This window comes from Pseudopipra pipra, chromosome W, assembly GCF_036250125.1.
Source record: "Pseudopipra pipra isolate bDixPip1 chromosome W, bDixPip1.hap1, whole genome shotgun sequence".
NCBI lineage: Eukaryota > Metazoa > Chordata > Aves > Passeriformes > Pipridae > Pseudopipra > Pseudopipra pipra.
In genome coordinates, this window is record NC_087580.1 from 3234026 (window position 1) to 3252292 (window position 18267).

The 18267-nt window shown below is 53.3% G+C and overlaps 1 protein-coding gene and 2 long non-coding RNA genes across 4 annotated transcripts in view; all 3 read right to left on the minus strand.

Annotated features, from left to right (window-relative positions):
* LOC135404791 (class I histocompatibility antigen, F10 alpha chain-like) overlaps positions 1 to 18267 on the minus strand; it is a 197754-nt gene that overhangs the window by 29635 nt on the left and 149852 nt on the right. The gene's annotated exons all lie outside the window — the stretch shown is intronic.
* LOC135405238 (uncharacterized) lies at positions 2923 to 4307 on the minus strand. The gene is made up of 3 exons (XR_010425816.1): positions 4104 to 4307; positions 3795 to 3895; positions 2923 to 3035 (listed from the first exon to the last, which is right to left on the minus strand). It is a non-coding gene; the product is annotated as an uncharacterized LOC135405238 (long non-coding RNA).
* On the minus strand, positions 6069 to 8312 carry LOC135405239 (uncharacterized). 2 transcript variants are annotated; one of them, XR_010425818.1, is made up of 4 exons: positions 8196 to 8312; positions 6722 to 6922; positions 6228 to 6335; positions 6069 to 6152 (listed from the first exon to the last, which is right to left on the minus strand). It is a non-coding gene; the product is annotated as an uncharacterized LOC135405239 (long non-coding RNA). The 2 variants fall into 2 exon arrangements; XR_010425817.1 differs by lacking the exon at positions 8196 to 8312 and having other exon boundaries at positions 6722 to 7022.

The following is an 18267-nucleotide window of genomic DNA, read 5'->3' on the forward strand; positions in this document are numbered from 1 at the left end:
AAATTTCCCTTGTAAGAGCACTCTCATCTTTCAGCCCAGTGTTTATTTAGCCTCATTGTCTCTGTTGTACAATGTGGCTGCTTCAGAGAGCCCCTGTGGTCCTTCCACCTCTCTCTGCGTGGCCTGGCTGTCCTCAGGGCATCTTGCCAAGCTCTCGTGTGGTGCTGCTGACCCCTGGGCTGGTGTCATATATCTTTTCTAGAAGATGATTTTTTTCAGCCAACGCCCTGTGGAGGACAGCAAAGCTGCAGAGATGAGCCCACATGTCAGGAGAGAGCCTGGCTGTCCCAAGAGCTGGTGCTGATGGGGGCCAAAACTGCCCCTGGTCTCCCCCCATCCCAGTCAGCAGTGGGCTATCAGGGTTGAACTGTGAAGTTTGTTAACTCCTCGGCAGCATGCCTGTGGGGTGGGGAAGACAGGGCAGGGGAGCGGCTGGATGGTGAGAGAAGGGCTTCCAGGTGTTCTGGATGAGATGTAGCAAAGCCATGGGGGCCATGTGCTGCTGCAGCCCAGCCTTCCTGGGTGCACTTCAGGAAAAGTGTTCTAAGAAAGCCCTTCCCTCAAAGCAATGGCCTTGGGTTTTCTGGCTGCTTTTCCCAGAGGAAGCAGCATGTCAGCAAAGGAATCAAAGCTCAGGGGATTTCCAGTGAGAAGGGCACTGGGAGGAGTTGGGTATGTATTCTTCCATCCCATAAAATGAGAACAAATGGGCCGGAGTGAGAGGTGAGGGATTTCCAAAGTCTGCTCATCTCTGATGTCTCCCCTCCCTGGCATGGAGGGATCCAGTGCCTCCGGTGCAGACCCGAAAGCTGTGCTGCACATCCGGAAGGTGATTGTCCTGCTTCTGGTCAGGACAGTGTTAATTTGGGCAGTATCCAGGAGGGGGCACAGCCAGGACATAGAGGTTATTCCTCATTTTGTCAAGGATGGAGGAAGGGGTCTCTTCCAGGTTGTGTGCGTGGTGGCAAAGTTGGGCACCAACTGGTGAGCAATCACGTGTGAGTCATTTGCCTCCCTTGTACACTCTGTTATTAGGATTGTTTCTGTTACTGTTCTGTTGCTGTACTGTTTTCTTATTTCATTGCCGTTTCCAGTAAGTTGTTCTTATCTCAGCCTGCGATCTTTACCTTTTGTGCCTCCAATTGTCCCGTCCAGCCTGCCTCAGGATGGAGGGGGAGTGGGAAGGAAAGGAGGAGTGGGAAGTGAGCGAGTGGCGCACGATTTGCATGGTTTCAGTGAGAACACTAAATTATGGAACACCCGTCTTAAACACATCATCGTGGCTGGGCTTCTCGAACGAAGATTTCAGAAGGCTCTATCCACATTTGTTACAAGCACGCTGGTGGCTTAGGAGGCCAATGCGAGACAGACATATCCGATTGCAAAAGGCACAGCAGAAAGACTCCCTAGGTGGTATATTCTGCAAGACATGATTCTTTCTGCCTTGTCTTTTCTCCTCGAGAGTGATTCTGCGTGCCTTCTCAAAGGAAACAGCAGCGTTAGAGATGGTGTGTCTCCAGGCCTCCCGATTTGAGGCCAGAGTAGACCAGTTCTGTTGATTGATATGGCCGAGGCTGAGATGTTTGTAGCTATAATTGTCTACAACGTGGAAGAAATAATTCTGATTACAGTATTTTAGTATTTCTTATTTTATTATTTTAATAATATTTCTTATAACATTACTATCTATTGCTGAGTATATATAACAGGTAATAATGTGTTATAAAGTATTACTTCTCTCTATATTTCTATATGATATTTCTATATATATTTCTATATTTCTATATATACTTCTCTCTATATATATTCTATATTTCCATATATATGTCTATATTTCTAATAATATTTCTATATTATTATAACTCTCCTCTTCTTAGCTAAATCATTCACTCAGGTCTGAGAAGGCGTGTCGAAAACAAGGATGCCTTGGCTAATAAACGCAGTGCTAGTCTTCCGTTCTGCTTGAGCCAGGGCCATAATCCAACGCCATCATTGCCAGAGTGCCCTGAATGCTTGTCTGACGTGAATCTCTGGGGCGTGGAAACCCTCCTCTTCTTCTCTGAAGGGCGGTAGTCTGTGTGCTGCCCAAACTGGCTGTGGCAATCACAGCCCCGCCGTGTTGATCTTCTCTGCTCTCTCTGCCTCTGTCGGGTTTGCTCCCGAGCAGCCCGGAGCATGAGAGCCTGCTTGGAGCTGGCTTTGGAGGGCCCTGGAACTGCAGTATTCACTAAGACTTGGTCACAACGTGGAGGACTTGTTCTCTCCCTCTTTCTCTTCCGCAGTGAGCGGTCATAGTCTGTGTACTGCACAAACCGGCTGCCAAGGTTGTAAGTTCCCCGCACAGATCTGCTTGGCTCCCTCTGCCTCAGCAAGGTTTGCTCCTGAGCAGCCCTGGGAGCGGGAGCCCACCAGCAGATCCTCTTGGAAGGCCTTGCAGCTGTGCTATCCCTAGGACCACGGTCACGACTTGGAGGACCAGTTCTTCTCTCTGAAGCGTCCTCATAGTCTGTGGTGTCCCCAGACCAGCTGCGGAGATCCCTGCCCCACAGAGGGAATCTGCTCCGGGACCGCTCCCTGCCAGTGTCCTTCATGCCCTGCCAAGAGAGCTGTGGAGAGTTCCTGCCCTTTTCTCCTGAAAGGATCAGAGCAGTGGGGAACCCCTACAAGTTCTGGGACAGGATTGTTTGGGGCCTCCAAAAGGCTCTTTTGGAGGGCTACTAAGACCAAAAGGCCAGAGGCGCACAAAAGGGATGGATCCAGGTGGGATGCTTTGAGAGGGAGCAGCGTTGTGGCTGTGAAGAAAGGTGCGGTGTGTGAGGGACAAAAGAGAAATGCTGAGATCCCAGAAAGAAATCCACTCTTCCTCTGATGCCCTGACCCATGACCCCAAAGTTACCTTAGTCCTACCAGTCAGAGCCTGTGGTCCAACAGAGCCCGCCTGCTTGCTGCTGGCCACACACTGACTGAGGAAGGAAGGGGCATGTGATGGTGCCAGTGAGGAAGAAGGCCTTTCTCCAATTCTCAGATCAGAGCATCTGGAGAAAAACAAAAGAGGGATCTCAGTTTAGAGCTGTTGTTGCAACCTCCTCTGGGGTTCAGTCATTTTCTCAGAGAGGCTTCTACGACAGAGAGAAGACTTAACCAAGGACACTAATGGGAAACTCAGCTAGGGTCTTCCCACCAAGTTTGCCTCTGTCCCAACCAAAACCTCATCTCTATACCTCCCACAGCCTCCATTTCCTAAATTCACAGACTTGTTTGGGTTGCAAGGGACCTTTAACTTTATCTTGTTCCACCCCGCTGTGGTGGGCAGGAACACCCTCCACTATTCCAAGGTTTCTCCAAGCCCTGTCCAACCTGGCCTTGAACACTTCCAGGGATGGGGCCCCCAAAGATGCTGTGGCAACCTGTGCCAGTGTCTCAGCACCCTTACAGCAAAGAATTCCTTCCCAATATCTAGTGTAAACCTGCCCTCTGTTAGCTGAAAACTGATAGCCTTCATCCTGTCACTACATTCCCTGACAAATGGTGCCTCCCCATCTTTCCTGGAGGTCCTCTTTAAGTCCTCTTATCTACAAGAGTCAACATCAGAGACCAGGCAAGTAGCAGATTCCATCCGGGCCGCAGCCTGAAGCCCAGTAAAGGACAGACACGGAGTAGTTCAGATTTGACAGCACTGAATGATGCAGGTAGTAATTTCATTTGATGAGAAAAACACTCCGGAAGGTGAGAAGCACAACTGCAAATGAGGCAAAGGAAATGTATTCTGAACATATTTGAATCCTGGTTATTACCTGGCATAGAACAGCAGGTAGGCTTGCTGCCTGAGAACTGTGTCAATGGAACACAGCTGCACAGATTCATCGTCCATCCGGTACCACAATCCATTGCTGGCCTGTAAAAAAAAGGCAAGGATCTCTCCATGGTTTCTCTCCAAAAACACAGGTAGGAAACTGCCAAACCGAGAGCATGTCAAAACAAATGCAGTCCAGCCACTCAGGAGGCCTTCTGCCCCAAAACTTTGGCTGTCAGTAACACTGACAGGAAAGTTTATCTTCCCCAGCACACATTTTTCCCCATTGGGAAGGAAGTTGCTCTTTTACCTTTGTGTAGCAGAAATAGTGTCCTCCATGACAGCTGACACCACTGTGCACCAGGACAGCATATAAGGAGTAGAGGAGTGCTTCTCCATCTGCCTGAGACATGTATGGGCGAAGATCCAAGTACTCCGGATACTCTACAACCTATGGAGAGACCAAGAGGGCTCAGAAATGACCCTGGTCTGTGACATGAAATAGCCTACCAAGTGCAGGGGCCAATCCAGGGGTATCAATACATCTCTGGGGCTCATGAGCACTTGGTTTTCCATAAAGCAACATAACATCGTTTGGGTGGCAGGAAACCCTTCTCAGTCAAAGCAGCCCTATCAGAGCACAGTGCTTGCCTGTCTTCCCACAGGAACTTTCCACTCCCCAGAAGGGACCCCAAAAAACCCAACACAAGCAGCTTGTGACAAGCATACTGCTTTAGGAAATCTGCTTCTTGAAGAGAAAGCTGCACACCAATAGTGTACACACCTTGCTGATCTTGCCACCAGTGAAGCAGTCAAACCTCTTCAGACACACAGTGAGAACCTTGGGTGCACAGTGGACAGTGAACCTCTTAGTGGCAGCAACATTCTTCTCACACCTTGAAACCAAGCACAGAGCACAGCACTGAAATGCACCCTATCTTCCACCAAGGCAGTCAGACAACCTTTCTTGTCTCCTGCATCCTTATGCTATTTTAAGGCAATTCGGTGCCATATTTAAAACAAACAAACAAACAAACAAACAAAGAAAAAACCCCAACCCCCCTCCCCAAAAAACCAGACAAACAAAACTGTGTCTCATCAGTGTGCAGTAAACTTCCACGAGAAGATGACTTCTGCTCAATGACTTGTAGCCCCCTCACACAGAGTCTCATGTTAATATGTTGTTAGTAATCATCTTACTTGCTACATTTAAAGCAGTTTTCCCCATCCAGGTGCTCCGGTGTTACAAAGTCCTCCAGAGCTGCAGTGAGGGATGAGGCTGCCTGGAGAATTGAGAAATCGGTGCACTGAGCTACAGCAAATGCCCTGGCCCAAACATTTTCCAGGAGCTGACAAGAAAACCCCTGTAGCTGATGCTGAGGAGACCCGCCATGAATCTGCAAGCTGTAGCCAGAAGGAGCCAGAAAGAGAGTGTGGTGCTGAACATTTCCCCTGTCCCAGAGGTTCTCAGGGGCAATCAAGAGCTCCCTCTCTCTATCACCTGCCATTGAGCTACTGATGTTATGTAGGGTCATCAGTAGTGAAAACAATCCAACCCATCAGCCTGGAAGCCAGACAGGTGTTGAAGGAGGGCAAAGGAAAGAAGGAGGAGGCTATGTCAAGGGTGCAGAGTGCATAATGGATGCTTGTCCAGCTTCAAGCCAGCACCTACAGAGAGACCAGTGCCATGGCCTCTGCAGGAGGACAACATCCGTTCCCCTTCCCATCCACGACCAAGACCTCTTGTGCTCACAGTATATGCTTTCAGGACAAATGTGTTGACTCTGAAAAGCCTTGCCATGTCTTGAAGCACAACTGCAAAACCTCTTACTTTGATATCCAAGGGGACATCCAGGAAGGCCTCATAGGAATCAGAAATGGCTTTGCAGCTGAAGCAGATGACTGGAAGGAAAAATCAAAATGCCGAGCAATGGTGAGCTGAACGATGGTACTGCTCTGTGCTCATTGTACCTGTCCTGCTAGTCCCAGGGCCAGCTGTTGGGCACAGGCAGACAGAAGGGCACAGGCAGTGCCAAGGAGAGCAGCTGTTGTAGAAACATACCTCTGGATCTCAGAAAGCCTCCAAATATTTGATGGACAATGGTAGTAGATTGAGATGATATGTCCAAGCTGGAAACAAGTCGTAAGACAGAGCATTACTTCCTCCAAGCCCCGGCTGTAGGTTTTCCTTGATGAGGCCACATCAAGGAGTCCAAGGGGCTCAGAACTTTGTAAAGGTAACTTGCTTGTGCTTACTCGTTGCTTGCACTCAGACAAGCTCTCTGCATGGCATTGACAGTACAGCATAAGAAGTCATGGGCATCTTCCTCCCTGCCAAGCTGAAAATGTTCTCCTATGACTAAGAAACAGGAAGTTAGTAGTTGTCTCCTACAGGAAGGGAAGAAAACCTGTCAAAGAACCTGAAATCACATACATCTGAAACCCCTGAGAACAGCCAAAGGCAGGATGGCACTGACTGAACGCAGGACCTTGTTAACATGCGCTTCCATGATGCACATCATGCAGAAGCCTTGTTGGCGACCTGAGGAGGGAGGGAGAGAAGGTCCTCTGGTTAGCAAAATATCCCTAGTGGTGGAATACTCCTCTTCTTCCACTCCCACTCCAGTGCAATATGCCACTCCTCCCAGTGTTTCAACAAGCACGGGACGTTTTAGTGCATAGAAAATGTTCTTCAGAGGAATGCTAAACTGAGGTTTTAACTTGCAGGAATAGAGACCCAGAGCTAGAAAGATGTGCCTTCATGAAGAATAAGACAGCTGGATAGGACAGGTGGCTCCCGAGTGTACAAAGAACACAAGTTCTGGGGCTGACAAAGGGCTGCTTTTCTCCTAAATCAAATTTCAGGTTCTGGGAATCCTTGGGATTTGATGAACAGATTCACAGGGAGATGTCCCTAAGAGTACTCACAGGCCTGGCTGTGCTCCCGGGAGAGCAGATAGTTGGCCAGCGGCGGGGTGTATGTCAGGCATTGCAGGACAGCATTAAGGAAGCATGTGTTGCCCACATTGAGGAGTCCTGCTCCAGCACTCTGTCTTTGCTGCCAGACCATGCAAATCTTCTCGGGGGGAAAGAGGATCCTTTGTGGCGGAGTCATTCCCTCGGCAATGACTGCAGGGAAATTCCATTTGAAAAGAGATGAAATGAGGCACAAAGGCATATTTAAACAGTGAGGTCTCTACAGGAGCACTCAGGACCATCTGCTTCAACTGCCAACCCAACAACATCAGGGGAAGCTTAAACAGTGCCATTTAAATCTACTGTTTTGGAAAAATCCATTCCCCTCTTTACGTTGCTGAGAGTCCAACAAACCCACAATCTGATTTCTGGGCCGCAGGCTACCTTCCTTTCTCAGTAGAGTTCTAGACTGGGTTATCAGTGAAGCCATCCCTTTTCCTGATTGTAACTTGTTGAAAACAAGGAAATACTGAGCACGGAAGGTAACCCAAAGGATGGCAGACCTCTCTACGAGCAATGGCAGCTTTCAAAGTCTTGTACCTAGTGTCAGAGGAGCGACAAAAGGTGTTTTCCTGGGTCTAATTGTAAACACGGGGGTCAGTTGACTGCTCTCAGGAAACATCCCAGAGATCACTCTAGGTTGTGAGCACATCATTCTGGGATTTGACCACCAGCCATGTCAGTTGTCTGTGGCAGTTCACAAAGTCCAAACCTGCTGGTGAAGCTATTACTCACAGGAGTCGTTCCCCGCTGTGGCCATTGCCTCTCTCAGGAAGAGAGTGCAATGCTTTAGATGACCAAGGATGTCTTTCTCTCCAGAAAGAGAACAGCACCAATCCCGTCACCTAGTTGCAAAGAAATTACTGTAGCTCACCGAAAGTATCAAAACTCTAAATCAACGCAGAACGGCATCCCCCACCAAGTCTTTCAGTGGTGCTCGTAACTGCTGCTGAGCTGCAGCTCACGCCCTTATGATCAGGCGCGGGGCACCAACTCACAGCGGGTTCAAAGGCCCTTTTGAAATGCTCCCATGGACGTTACCTTCTCTGAAGAGGCCCTGCTGCTCTCCTGACACTGCTTCAGCAACAGAGCCCTCTGGCTTTCCCACCTCCTAGGAGTGACCGTCTTTCAGCCACTACTTTAACTGCTGCCTTTGCTGCTCTCCTTTTTCTGCCTCCCTCCCTCCCACAGCAATCAAGGTGGGCTGAGCCCATCCCCTCAGACTACAGTCACCTCCCTGCTTACCTATCCTAGGCTATGGAAAAAAAACCCAAGAATCAGCAAACTGGAATTCTAGCCTAGGTCATACCTGGCCAGCCTATAAAAGTTGTAACAGCTCAGCCTACAGCTAGGAAGGTATAAATCAGCCTATACTTTTATCCCAGATACCCTGCTCTATGATCTGTGCCAAAAGTCAAAGCATTACCTTTGAAAGAGGAGGAAAGTTGAGGAGAAATGGTCAGTAAACAATAAACCATCCAAAAAAGGCAGGCACACAAGTAGCAAAGGAAGGAGCTGAGTTATCCCGAAGGCCAACTCTGTCCAACTGATTTCCGTTGGCGCGCTCCTCAGGATACCGGATGGGTGCCACATCTCTGCCCCTTTGTGACATGGGGTCACATGGAACCCCATGGAACCACATGGAACCCCATGGTTCTTGGGCACAGGAACGCACATGGCACGTCCGCCAGGTGGAAGCCACTGGACCTCCCCCCGTGCTGGTGGCAAAGGGCTCGTCATCCTCTGACAGAGCTCCCACACCTTCCCTGAGCCACACGGCCTGAGGAGTAAAAGCCTGCTCAGGGCTGTAACTGAGCCAGGTCACAGCTTTTCTGGCCCCCAAGACGCTGAGGGTTTCACTGCCACTTCTATCAGGGAGACTCTTAGCAAAGCACCTGGACTCTTATGGGTTCATTTCCAATTAATTTCATCTGCCCCCAGGGTACAACCATGGGCTGACCCTGAACTGGGACTGCCAAAGGAACCCTTCAGAGGCTGCGCTGGGAGGACCTTGGCTGGCTGCTGGCCCCCGCCCAGCTGCTGTCTTGTCCTCAAGCTCTGAAAACCTTCCGGGATGGCTTTTTAGCAGCTTCCCATTTACTCCTGCCGCTAGGGTTGGTTAGGTTTTGATCAGCCGCAGCTTTAGCCAGACTCCCACTCTGGATGGTGAGGGCACGCGCGTGTTAGGCGGAGCTATCCCCTGCACGTCCGGCGCCGAAATAAACAAATACCGGCTTAATAGCACCTGTGGCTGTTGAGTTTTACTACTGTTGCCTTTTCCTGGCATCGATGGATAGAGACAGTTTTGTCCCTGCTGCACTTGGCCTATGTTGTTTTGGGCTTGTTGGAAATCATAAAACTTTTCTAATTTTTTTAGTGTTCCTAATTAACTTTTTGATTAGTTGTTTTTAACACACATCAGAGGCGGTGCGTTCAGCCTTAAATCAACTTTAGCCAGCATGGAGTAAAAATTGTCATAAGCTCCTTTGGGAGAACACAGCCTGGGAAAAGTACTACAACTGTAAGTTTTGTTGAAGTTAACCCTGTTACGCTTCAGTGGAGAAAGCCTGTCAGAGAAAGATGTCCTGTTGAAGGAGGAGATCTGGAACACAAGATTTATGGACTACAAGGACCTTCTGCAGAAACCAGCAGCTAAAGAAGAAGACTAACAAAGGCTCAGCATTTGTGTCAGAAAATCCCTAGGGGAGGGAAAATATACAAAAAAGATTAAAGATATGAAGTTATTACAGTAGAAAGTGAGAAATTAATAACCAATCCCACATAGAATACTAATGAATGAAAGGGAGTGAGTGATGTAATTTGGAAGCAATGAACATTAATTTCTTTGTTTGCCAAATCTGTATAAATAGGTGAAAAGCGATGTCTCGCTGTCAGTACGGAGGCAGGATTTTTGTCAGCCACATGCACACGCAGGGCTGCAAATAAAAGTAATCCCTTGCTTTCTAACACTAAAAAGCCAATTTGTTAGAGGGTCCTATTTATCCCGACAGTTTCAGAGGTGTTTAGCAACAGGCAGTCCTCTGGACACCTGGTGTAACCTCTGCTCAGCAGGCAGATAGTGTTTCTCATGCGCCAAGGATGCAGCTGGTTGTTATTTAACAACACTTGACCTGGCTGGTTTGGCCCCTGCCTGGAATGGGGCATCAAGTTTTACTCAGTTCTTCTCAGGACAGGTGGTTTCACTCCTGCCCAGCTCAGCACAGTTCATATGGCTCCTGTTCCACTCCGAGGTGTTTCTTCTTTTAGACTTGGGGCATCCAGCTCGGGCATGACTTTGCTTGGATGGCTTTTTTCATCACGTCTTGCAGCAGCTGGTTTTATCCCTGTCATCCTTGGGGAGGCTCCTGGTATCCCTTACCCAGACAAAGGATCTGCATTTACTCCTGCATTACACCTCTCAGGTGACCTTTTTATGCCCCTGCCCTAACCTGATGTCCAGGTCCTGTATTACCGTCCTCCCAGCAGCACTTCAGGAGCTCTCTGATGAAGACAATCAACAATGGCACTCGTGAACAGTGCCTCTGCTCCTGCCTCCTGCTCATATGGGGGCATTTTAGGACAGAAACAGCCGTGCTCTGTGACCCAGCTGGTCCTACATGAGTCCCCTTTGCCCTCATCGTCAGTCCCTGAAGGTCCAGTGCGCCAGGAAGACCCCTTCTCCCCCTCCCTATCAGCCTTCCCATTTCCAGGCCCCAGGCCGACTCCTTTGCTCCTCACAGGCCTTGCAGGTCACAGGCACCTGCCTGCCAGGCTGGGATGGCCTCACAGCAGCACAGGGCAGCACAGCAGCACACAGAGCCCCATCTTAATACCAAACAGACTCCTCCCCTGAAAGGGCCACTCCTGTTCTGTTAACGTGTTTCAAGTCTAGATTAAGATTGTTATATTGACATGACAAACCAAGGATTAGGATGTGCCCTGGCCTGCAGAGTGATCAGGTCCAGGTGATCAGGCATCCTAAGCTGAGCTGTGCTGTACAATTCGGTGCTAAAGGGCTTACAAAATCTTGCTATGCTGGTGCTGCTTATAGAAATCTTGGGCTACTCAAATCATGGTATTCTGGGCTATAGTGATCATACCATGATGTTAAAAAAAATGAAGCTTTAATTGTAACTATGTTTCATGGTTTGAGATAGCCCCAAAAAATCCAATTCCCTAGCTCCACCCCCCTCCCACATCTCAACCTAATGTGAGATGGGCTTTTCCAGACAAAACACACCAGACTCAAAGTGGGGGAAAGGGAATATATTACAATGACTGTACAAATAAATATAACATCACATTATACACATGATCACAACTATCTCTACCATGACATATAGTATTTACAATGGACCAGTTCTCTTCTCCCCTCCAAATAAAAGTCCAGGAGGGAAAGAAGGACAGATCCCTTCCAGTCCTTAAGCAGCAGCATCTTCTGAGGCAGCAGTCTGTCTGTCTTCTCCACATGCAGCAGCTGATTGCTGGCTTTCTGCCAGCACTCAATGAGGGAGATATCCAAGTCTCTCTCTCGGCCCCATCGCCTCACAACCGAGGGGTCTTCCGTGGGCTTTGTAACCCCAGACAAGGTCGTATCACCACGTCATATCACGAAGACACAGGGGGTCTTTGTGACGGTCTGGTATCCCAGGAGACTCAGCTCCTTGCTTGCAGGGCCTCTGTGCCCTGTCTCTCAGGCTGCCACCGTGGCAGCAGTGCAAGGGGGGAGCCAAGGTCAACTCCCCCTGCATTCCATCTGGCCGTCCCGGTCCAGCTCCGGGACGCCCTGAGCTTCTCAGCTCCTCTCTCTCTAGTGCTGCATGTCTAAAACTCTTCTCCTAAATAGGAGTCCATGTCCCTCTTCTCCAAGAGGGTCTCCAAGGGAGTTTTGGGGAATCTGGTACAGTCTTACCCCCAAGAACTCTATCTCTCAGCTGCTGGCTCTCTTTCTCCTCCCTTTCCAGGAGTCTTCTCTCTGGTGCTGCATGTTGTTTCTGCTGCTCCTTCAGTTCAGGTCCTTATCTCTGGCTCTCTGTCACCGTTTCTCTGGTCAGTCCCGGCTGCTGCTCTGCGTCCATGGAGAAAACATCTCCTGGCATAACTACAAGCACCTAGCCCAGCTTTATGCTGTTCCAGGTCCCTGCAGCCCCCCAGCCAAGGGCTGGGAGGCCCCAGAGGGCCCGAGGGGCTTAGAGCCCCTTCCTCGTGGCCCTACAACATGGCCACCTCTCCTACAACAACCCAAAACTACAACTCATCTCTTCCGGTCTGGTTGTGATATGTTTACATTTTTGCAGGAGTGCCCATTGGGCAGAATTTCAAAACTTCCAAGGGTTTCCACCCCTTGGGGTCTACCACTTCTCTTAGCCTCTGGGGGAAAACAAAGTCCAAACCACTACACCCACGATGGTTGCAGACACTCCCAGTAGATCCCAGTTGCCCTCAGCATGCTCACAGTCATACCCAGTTAGTGCCACTTGCCCCAGGATGCTTCCAGTTCCCATCAGTACAATCCCAGTCACTCCCAGTCTATGCCAGTTGCCTCCAGCATGCACCCTGTCACTCCCAGTCATTCCCAGTTTCTTCCAGGATGATCCCAGTTGCTCCCAGTTCTCCTCTATGTAGTTCCACTCACTCCCAGTATGATCCTGGGCACTAACAGTCACTGCTAGGATGGTTCCAGTATGGTTCTGGTCACTCCCACAGTGATCCCAGTCACTCCCAATAGGATCCCAGTTGCCCCTAAGGTGGTCCCAGTTCCTCCCAGTCCCCCCCAGGATGGTTCCTTTCCCTCTCGGGGACTCCCAGTCTGAGTCCTGGATGATGCCATTTGCCAACTGCATGGTCCCAGTTGCTCCCAGTATGATCCCAGTATATGTCCAGTCACCCCTGGTATGATCCCAGTAACTTCCAGACACTTCCAGTATGAATCCAGTTTGACCCCAGTCATCCCCAGTATGGTTGCAGTCCCTCTCACATACTCCCAGTATTACTGCAGTCACTCCCAGGATGATCCCTGTCAGTCCCACTGTGATCCCAGTATGAGCCCAGCAGGGGCCTGGCTGCTCCCACTATGATCCCAGTTGCCCCCAGCATGGTTCCAGTTGCTACCATGGACCACTTCTCTGGTTCCAGTAACTCCCAGTATGATCCCAGCCTCTCCCAGTACAATACCACTCTATCCTAGGAGAATCTGAGTTACCCCTGCATGGTCCCAGTTGCTCCCAGTCAGCCCACTATAGTTACAGTCCCTCCCAGTATGATCCCTGTCACTGCCAGTCTCTCCCAGTCTCTCCCAGTCGACCTCAGCATGCTCCCAGTCACACCAATTATGCTCCCAGTCAGTTCCAGTGTGGTTCTAGTCGCTCCCAGTATGATCCCAGTTGCCCCCAGCCTGGTTGCTCCAGGATGGATCAGGAATGGGGACCACCCGGAGTTCCCCCCGTGTCACCCCGTTCTGGGGGGGCTCTGGGGGGGGCACCTGCACCCCAACACGGCACCCAGCGCTCCACAAAAGGGGCCAGGACCCCCCGACACCGCCCCACAGACCCACAAGGACCCCCCAACCCGCTCAGACCCCACCCAGAGCCCCCAAACCCCAACTGTGGGGAGACCTTTCTGGGCACTGGGGGTGCCGGGAGCCCCCCCGGCTGCGGGGGCAACTCCCCCGTGTGCCGGCAGAGCCGCAGCGCCCAGCGCTCCCCACCTCGAGCCCACCGGCGCCCCCCCCTCGCCCCCAGCGCCCCCCGGGACGGCAATTTGGGCAGGGGGGAGGGGGGGGCGCCCAGGCCGGGCCCCCCCGCGCTGTCCCGGCCGTGGCGGCTGCGGCGGGGGCCGAGTGCGGGCGGGAGCGGCCAAGAGCCCAGCGCTGCCCCATCCCGACCTGCCCCAGCTCCAGCCCTGCTCCTGCCGCGGGAGGCCATGGCTTTGGGGGCAAGGGGGGGGCAAGGGGGGGACAAGGGGGGGGTAGAGGGGGGGCCCAAGGGGGGCCCAAGGGGGGCCCAAGGGGGCTGGTCCAGGGGGGGAAGGGCTGCAGGGGGTGGATCCCGGAGGAGGAAACCCGCCAAAAGCGGCGGCCCAGCCGAGGGAGGAGCCGAGCGGGAGCACAAAGAAGAGCAGCCAAAAGGTCCTGGCGGTCGCTCGGCAATGGCGGGGGGGCGAGAGCGGTTTGGGGGCCCCCCGTGAGAGCCGGGGGGGAACCCCGGTAGCCGCGGAGTGGGGAGAGCGGAGAGGGGCGATCCCGGAGCTAGGGAACCCCCGGAATGCTGGAGGGGGGGGAGCAGAGAGGGAGCACCGGGCCCCTTAAGCGGGGGTCCCGGAGAGGGGGAAGGCCTTGGAGTGTGGAGAGGAGGGGGGGCCTTGAGGCGGGGTGGGAGCCGAGAGCGCCAAGAGGTTTGCGAGGGTGGGAGGCGAGAGAGGAGGGCCGGCCGGCCCCGGGAGGCAGAGTGGGGAGAAGTGAGCCCTGGGACCCCCCTGGCAACACTAAAGGGGACCCCGGCGAGTGGGAACCCCCCTGAGCCGCGGGACCCCCGGCAGCCCGGAGAAGGGGGAACCCCAATGCAGGCAGAAGTGCCATCAGGCCAGACAGGGGGGACCCCCCTAACCCCAGAGAGCAGAGAGGGGGAACTACTGGGAGGGGATTTTGGGCTGAATGTTTGTGGTTTTGGGGTTTTTATGGGCACAGGATGCCTGGTGAGTTCTAGGGCTGGACTTGGGCAGGAGAAACACCCAAGGCAATGTGCTCACCCCTTGTTTCCCCCCCCCCCCCCATCAGGATTTCTGCTTCCCAAAGGTTGGGCGGATGGAGGAGGAGGCTGCAAGGAAGAGGAAGATGCCGCGGGCCCCCCAGGCAGGTGAGGAGGAAGTCAGTGCCCCTTTGGGTTGGTCTTTTGTCTTTTGTGGCCATCCTGCCGGGGCCGGAGTTGGGGGGATGTCCTTGGGCTTCCCTGTGGGCCAGAGGCAAATCCCCTGCCTGTCCTTGTTGCTTCCTGCCCCAGGCCCCAAGGTGAGGCCGGAGAGCGCGGAGGACAAATCCCGGCGGCAGAGCCTGGTGGGAGAGGCCGTTTTGAAGGGCTCCCCGGCGCAGGAAGGCAGCGGGGAGGAAAAGGGCCGGAGATGCCCCCGCAGGAGGGGCTCCAAAGCCAGCCCAGGGGGCTGTGAGGAGGAAAGAGCCAGCGTGTGCCGGGAAGGCAGCCGGAGCTTGAGGCGGAGCTGCGAGCTGGTGGTCCCTGAGCAGCCTCCCAGCAGAGAGGAGCACTTCAGGTGCTTAGAATGTGGGAAGAGCTTCAGGACGAGCACCAACCTCCTGAGGCACCAGCACATCCACAGTGGGGAACGGCCCTACAAGTGTAGGGAATGTGGGAAGAGCTTCAGTGACAGCGCCCACCTGCTCCGACACCAGGTGATCCACAGTGGGGAAAAGCCCTACACGTGTGGGAAATGTGGGAACAGCTTCAGCCAGAAATCCTGCCTGATCCGCCACCAGCTCATCCACACTGGAGAACAACCTTACACCTGTGGGGAATGTGGGAAGAGCTTCAACCGGAGATTCAACCTCCGCACTCATCTGGGCCTGCACTCCAGGGAACGGCCCTACAAGTGCTTGGAATGTGGGAAGAGCTTCAGCCAGAGCTCTGATCTGATCCACCACCAGAAGATCCACAGTGGGGAACGGCCCTACAAGTGCCTGGAATGTGGAAAGAGGTTTAGAACCAGCTCCCATCTCCTCATGCATGAGCAGATACACACGGGGGAGAGACCCTTCCGCTGCAGCGACTGCGGGAAGGGCTTCAAACGCAACTCCCACCTCGTCATCCACCGTCGCATCCACACCGGGGAGAAGCCCTACAAGTGTGACGAGTGTGAGAGGAGCTTCACCAACAGCTCTGCCTTGACCTACCACCAACGGACCCACCAGTAATGGAAGCCCCGAGTGCCCCAACTGCGGGAAGAGCTTCGGCCGCTGCTCCAACTCCATCAGCCATCGGAGGACCTGCATTGGATGATCCACAGGGACCCCCGTTGGGCACAGACCTGGTGACCAACATTCCTGGTGATCCATGTTGGGCAGTGTATTGGGGCCTTGGGCATAATGTATTTAAGGAGGAAAAAAACCTTGTGCAGATGGAATTGGGTGCAGAGAGGAGCAGAGTGGGAATAGGGGAGAGGAACAGCTCTGCAGACCCCCAGGGCAATGCAGGAGGAGGGGCAGGAGGTGCCCCAGGCCTAGAGCTGAGATTCCCCTGCAGCCCAAGGAGGAGCCCACGGCGGAGCAGGGGATGCCCACAAAGAAGGATGTGAGCCCGTGGGCAGCCCGTGCTGGAGCAGAGTCCCTGCAGCTGCTGTGGCCCCAGAGAGCTCCAAGGGTCTCATCAGCACTGCTGGTTGTGGGGCCACTCAGAGGGGCTTTAGGCACAGGAATTGTCCTTCCTGGCCCCAATGGAAGTCTGTGACTTTCTCTGAAATTTGGAGAACAAAAATAGGATTCTACTTGGGTTGTTCTTCAGGTTGTTCATTAAAAAAGCAGGAGCTCATTGTCTCAAGGACTTGCGCAGGTCCGAGGGGTTTTCAGTCCCAGCCCCCCAGGTCACCCCCCAAGGTGCTGGACGGCCCTTCAGACCCACCTGAGCCCACCCCCCATGTGCCCACCCTGTGCAGGGCAGCTCGGGGAGCCCCCAGGACAGGGGATGGTGCCTCTGGACCTGCCTCCCGAGGGGCTTTTGCCACCCCTGGGGAGCACAGAGGGGACAGGGGCACCCTCAGCTCCTCCTGCCACGAGCTGAGCTGGGACAACAGCCTGAGCTCCCGGGGTCTGGGCAGGTCCTGCTCCCTCCTGGGGCTTTGCCTGGATGCTCCTGTGCTCCTCAAATAAAAACACAAAAAGCTCATAATCCCCCAAGGGCCCAGCAGTCACAGCTCTCCTCAGCAAAGCAAAACCGGTTCCATAGGAGTGATTTGTGGAATATTTATAAGGAAAAAAAGTCAAAAAACCAGACCAAGGATCAACTGACAGAGACGAAAATACCTGTGGATGCTGCTGTTGAGTCACTGGCAACTGCAAAGTGTTTCTATACTTACTAAAACTATATAACCCCCCTCCAGCAGGTGTTGTTGGCATAAAATTATTACCAGGCTGGTACTTGCCCAGGTGAGAACCCTCTGTCTGTGTCTGCAAAGGGAAGACCCCAAAGGATGATTTTCTTCCTTTCCCAGTGCTTGAATTTTTATAAGGTTTAATTGATACCGTGTTTTGTTCCTGTCCCCGAGCCCCAAATTCCTCCTGGTGGGGCAGCCCCGCCGAGCTTTGCAGCCGGGAAACCCGATCTGGGGGTTTGCTCCCTGTTCCTCAGGTGCTTGAACACAGCAGAGGGGCAGCGGGACCCTCCAGCCCCGCCCCAAGAGCCTGTGGGGGCAACTCCCCGGGCAGCCCGAGGGACAGCGCCAGGGCGGCCGTCAGGGCCCCGAGGGGACAGCGGGGACAGCGGGGGGGCTGCGGCGAGGCCCCCCCACGGCTCTGGAATGGCAGATCCAGAATGGGGGTGGGGAAGGGGTGTGGAAAAAAGGGGGGGCTCGAGAGCAGCCGTCACCCCCCCCCCCCAGAGCCCGAGGCAGGGTGTCCTGGGGCAAAGCCCTGGTGAGACCCCCCAAAGCCCTGCAGCCCCCCCTGCACAGGGGGATGCAGGGACTGGGAAAGGGATTGCAGGGGTTGTGGAGCTGGATACAGGGGTGCAGGGGGGTCCCAGAGCTGGGGAAGGAGATGCAGGGGGGTCTCATTGCCCAGGAACGGGGATTCAAGGGGGGCCCGGGGTCAAGGCAAAGGGGGGCTCCCCCCGGGATGGGGGTCCCGGGGGGGGCACACACGCTCCGGGGGGGGCACACACGACCCCCGTCAGCATCTTGGGGGGGCGGGGGGGCAGGACCCGGGAAACGGCGGCGGCTGCTGGGAAGGGACTGGGACGGGCTGGGATGGACTGGGACAGACTGGGACACTGGGATACAGCAAGAGCAACACCGGGACCCCTCGGGACCAGAGCTGGGGCAACAGGGATCATACTGGGAGCAACTGGGACTGTCAACGAACGGGAATAAAACTCTCTGTCACTGCAATGTCAGGATTAGAAAGCGATTTAATTTTTTTTGGCACTGGGTGCAGGGGTGGGGGGGTTTCCTCCCATCACCCCCACACTGGGCTGTCTCACACCCTGGTTTCTGTGGATGTAACTAATACATGTGCATTACATTTCCCCAAACTCATGCATATATACTAAACACTCCCACAGATTCTCTCACACATTTGAATCAGTTTTCAGAACTCATTTACATCAGAGTAGGGGTCTCTTGAGGGTCTCTGGTGGCCGTTGGGGGAACATCCCTTCTCCAAATTATCCTTCTTTGGTCACAGGCCTGAAAAAACAGTTTCTTCTTCTGGAATGCTTCCCAGCTCTGGGGGCTGGCCAAGATACTCCTTCTTATCAGTGCTGCTTTTCCCGGCATCAGAC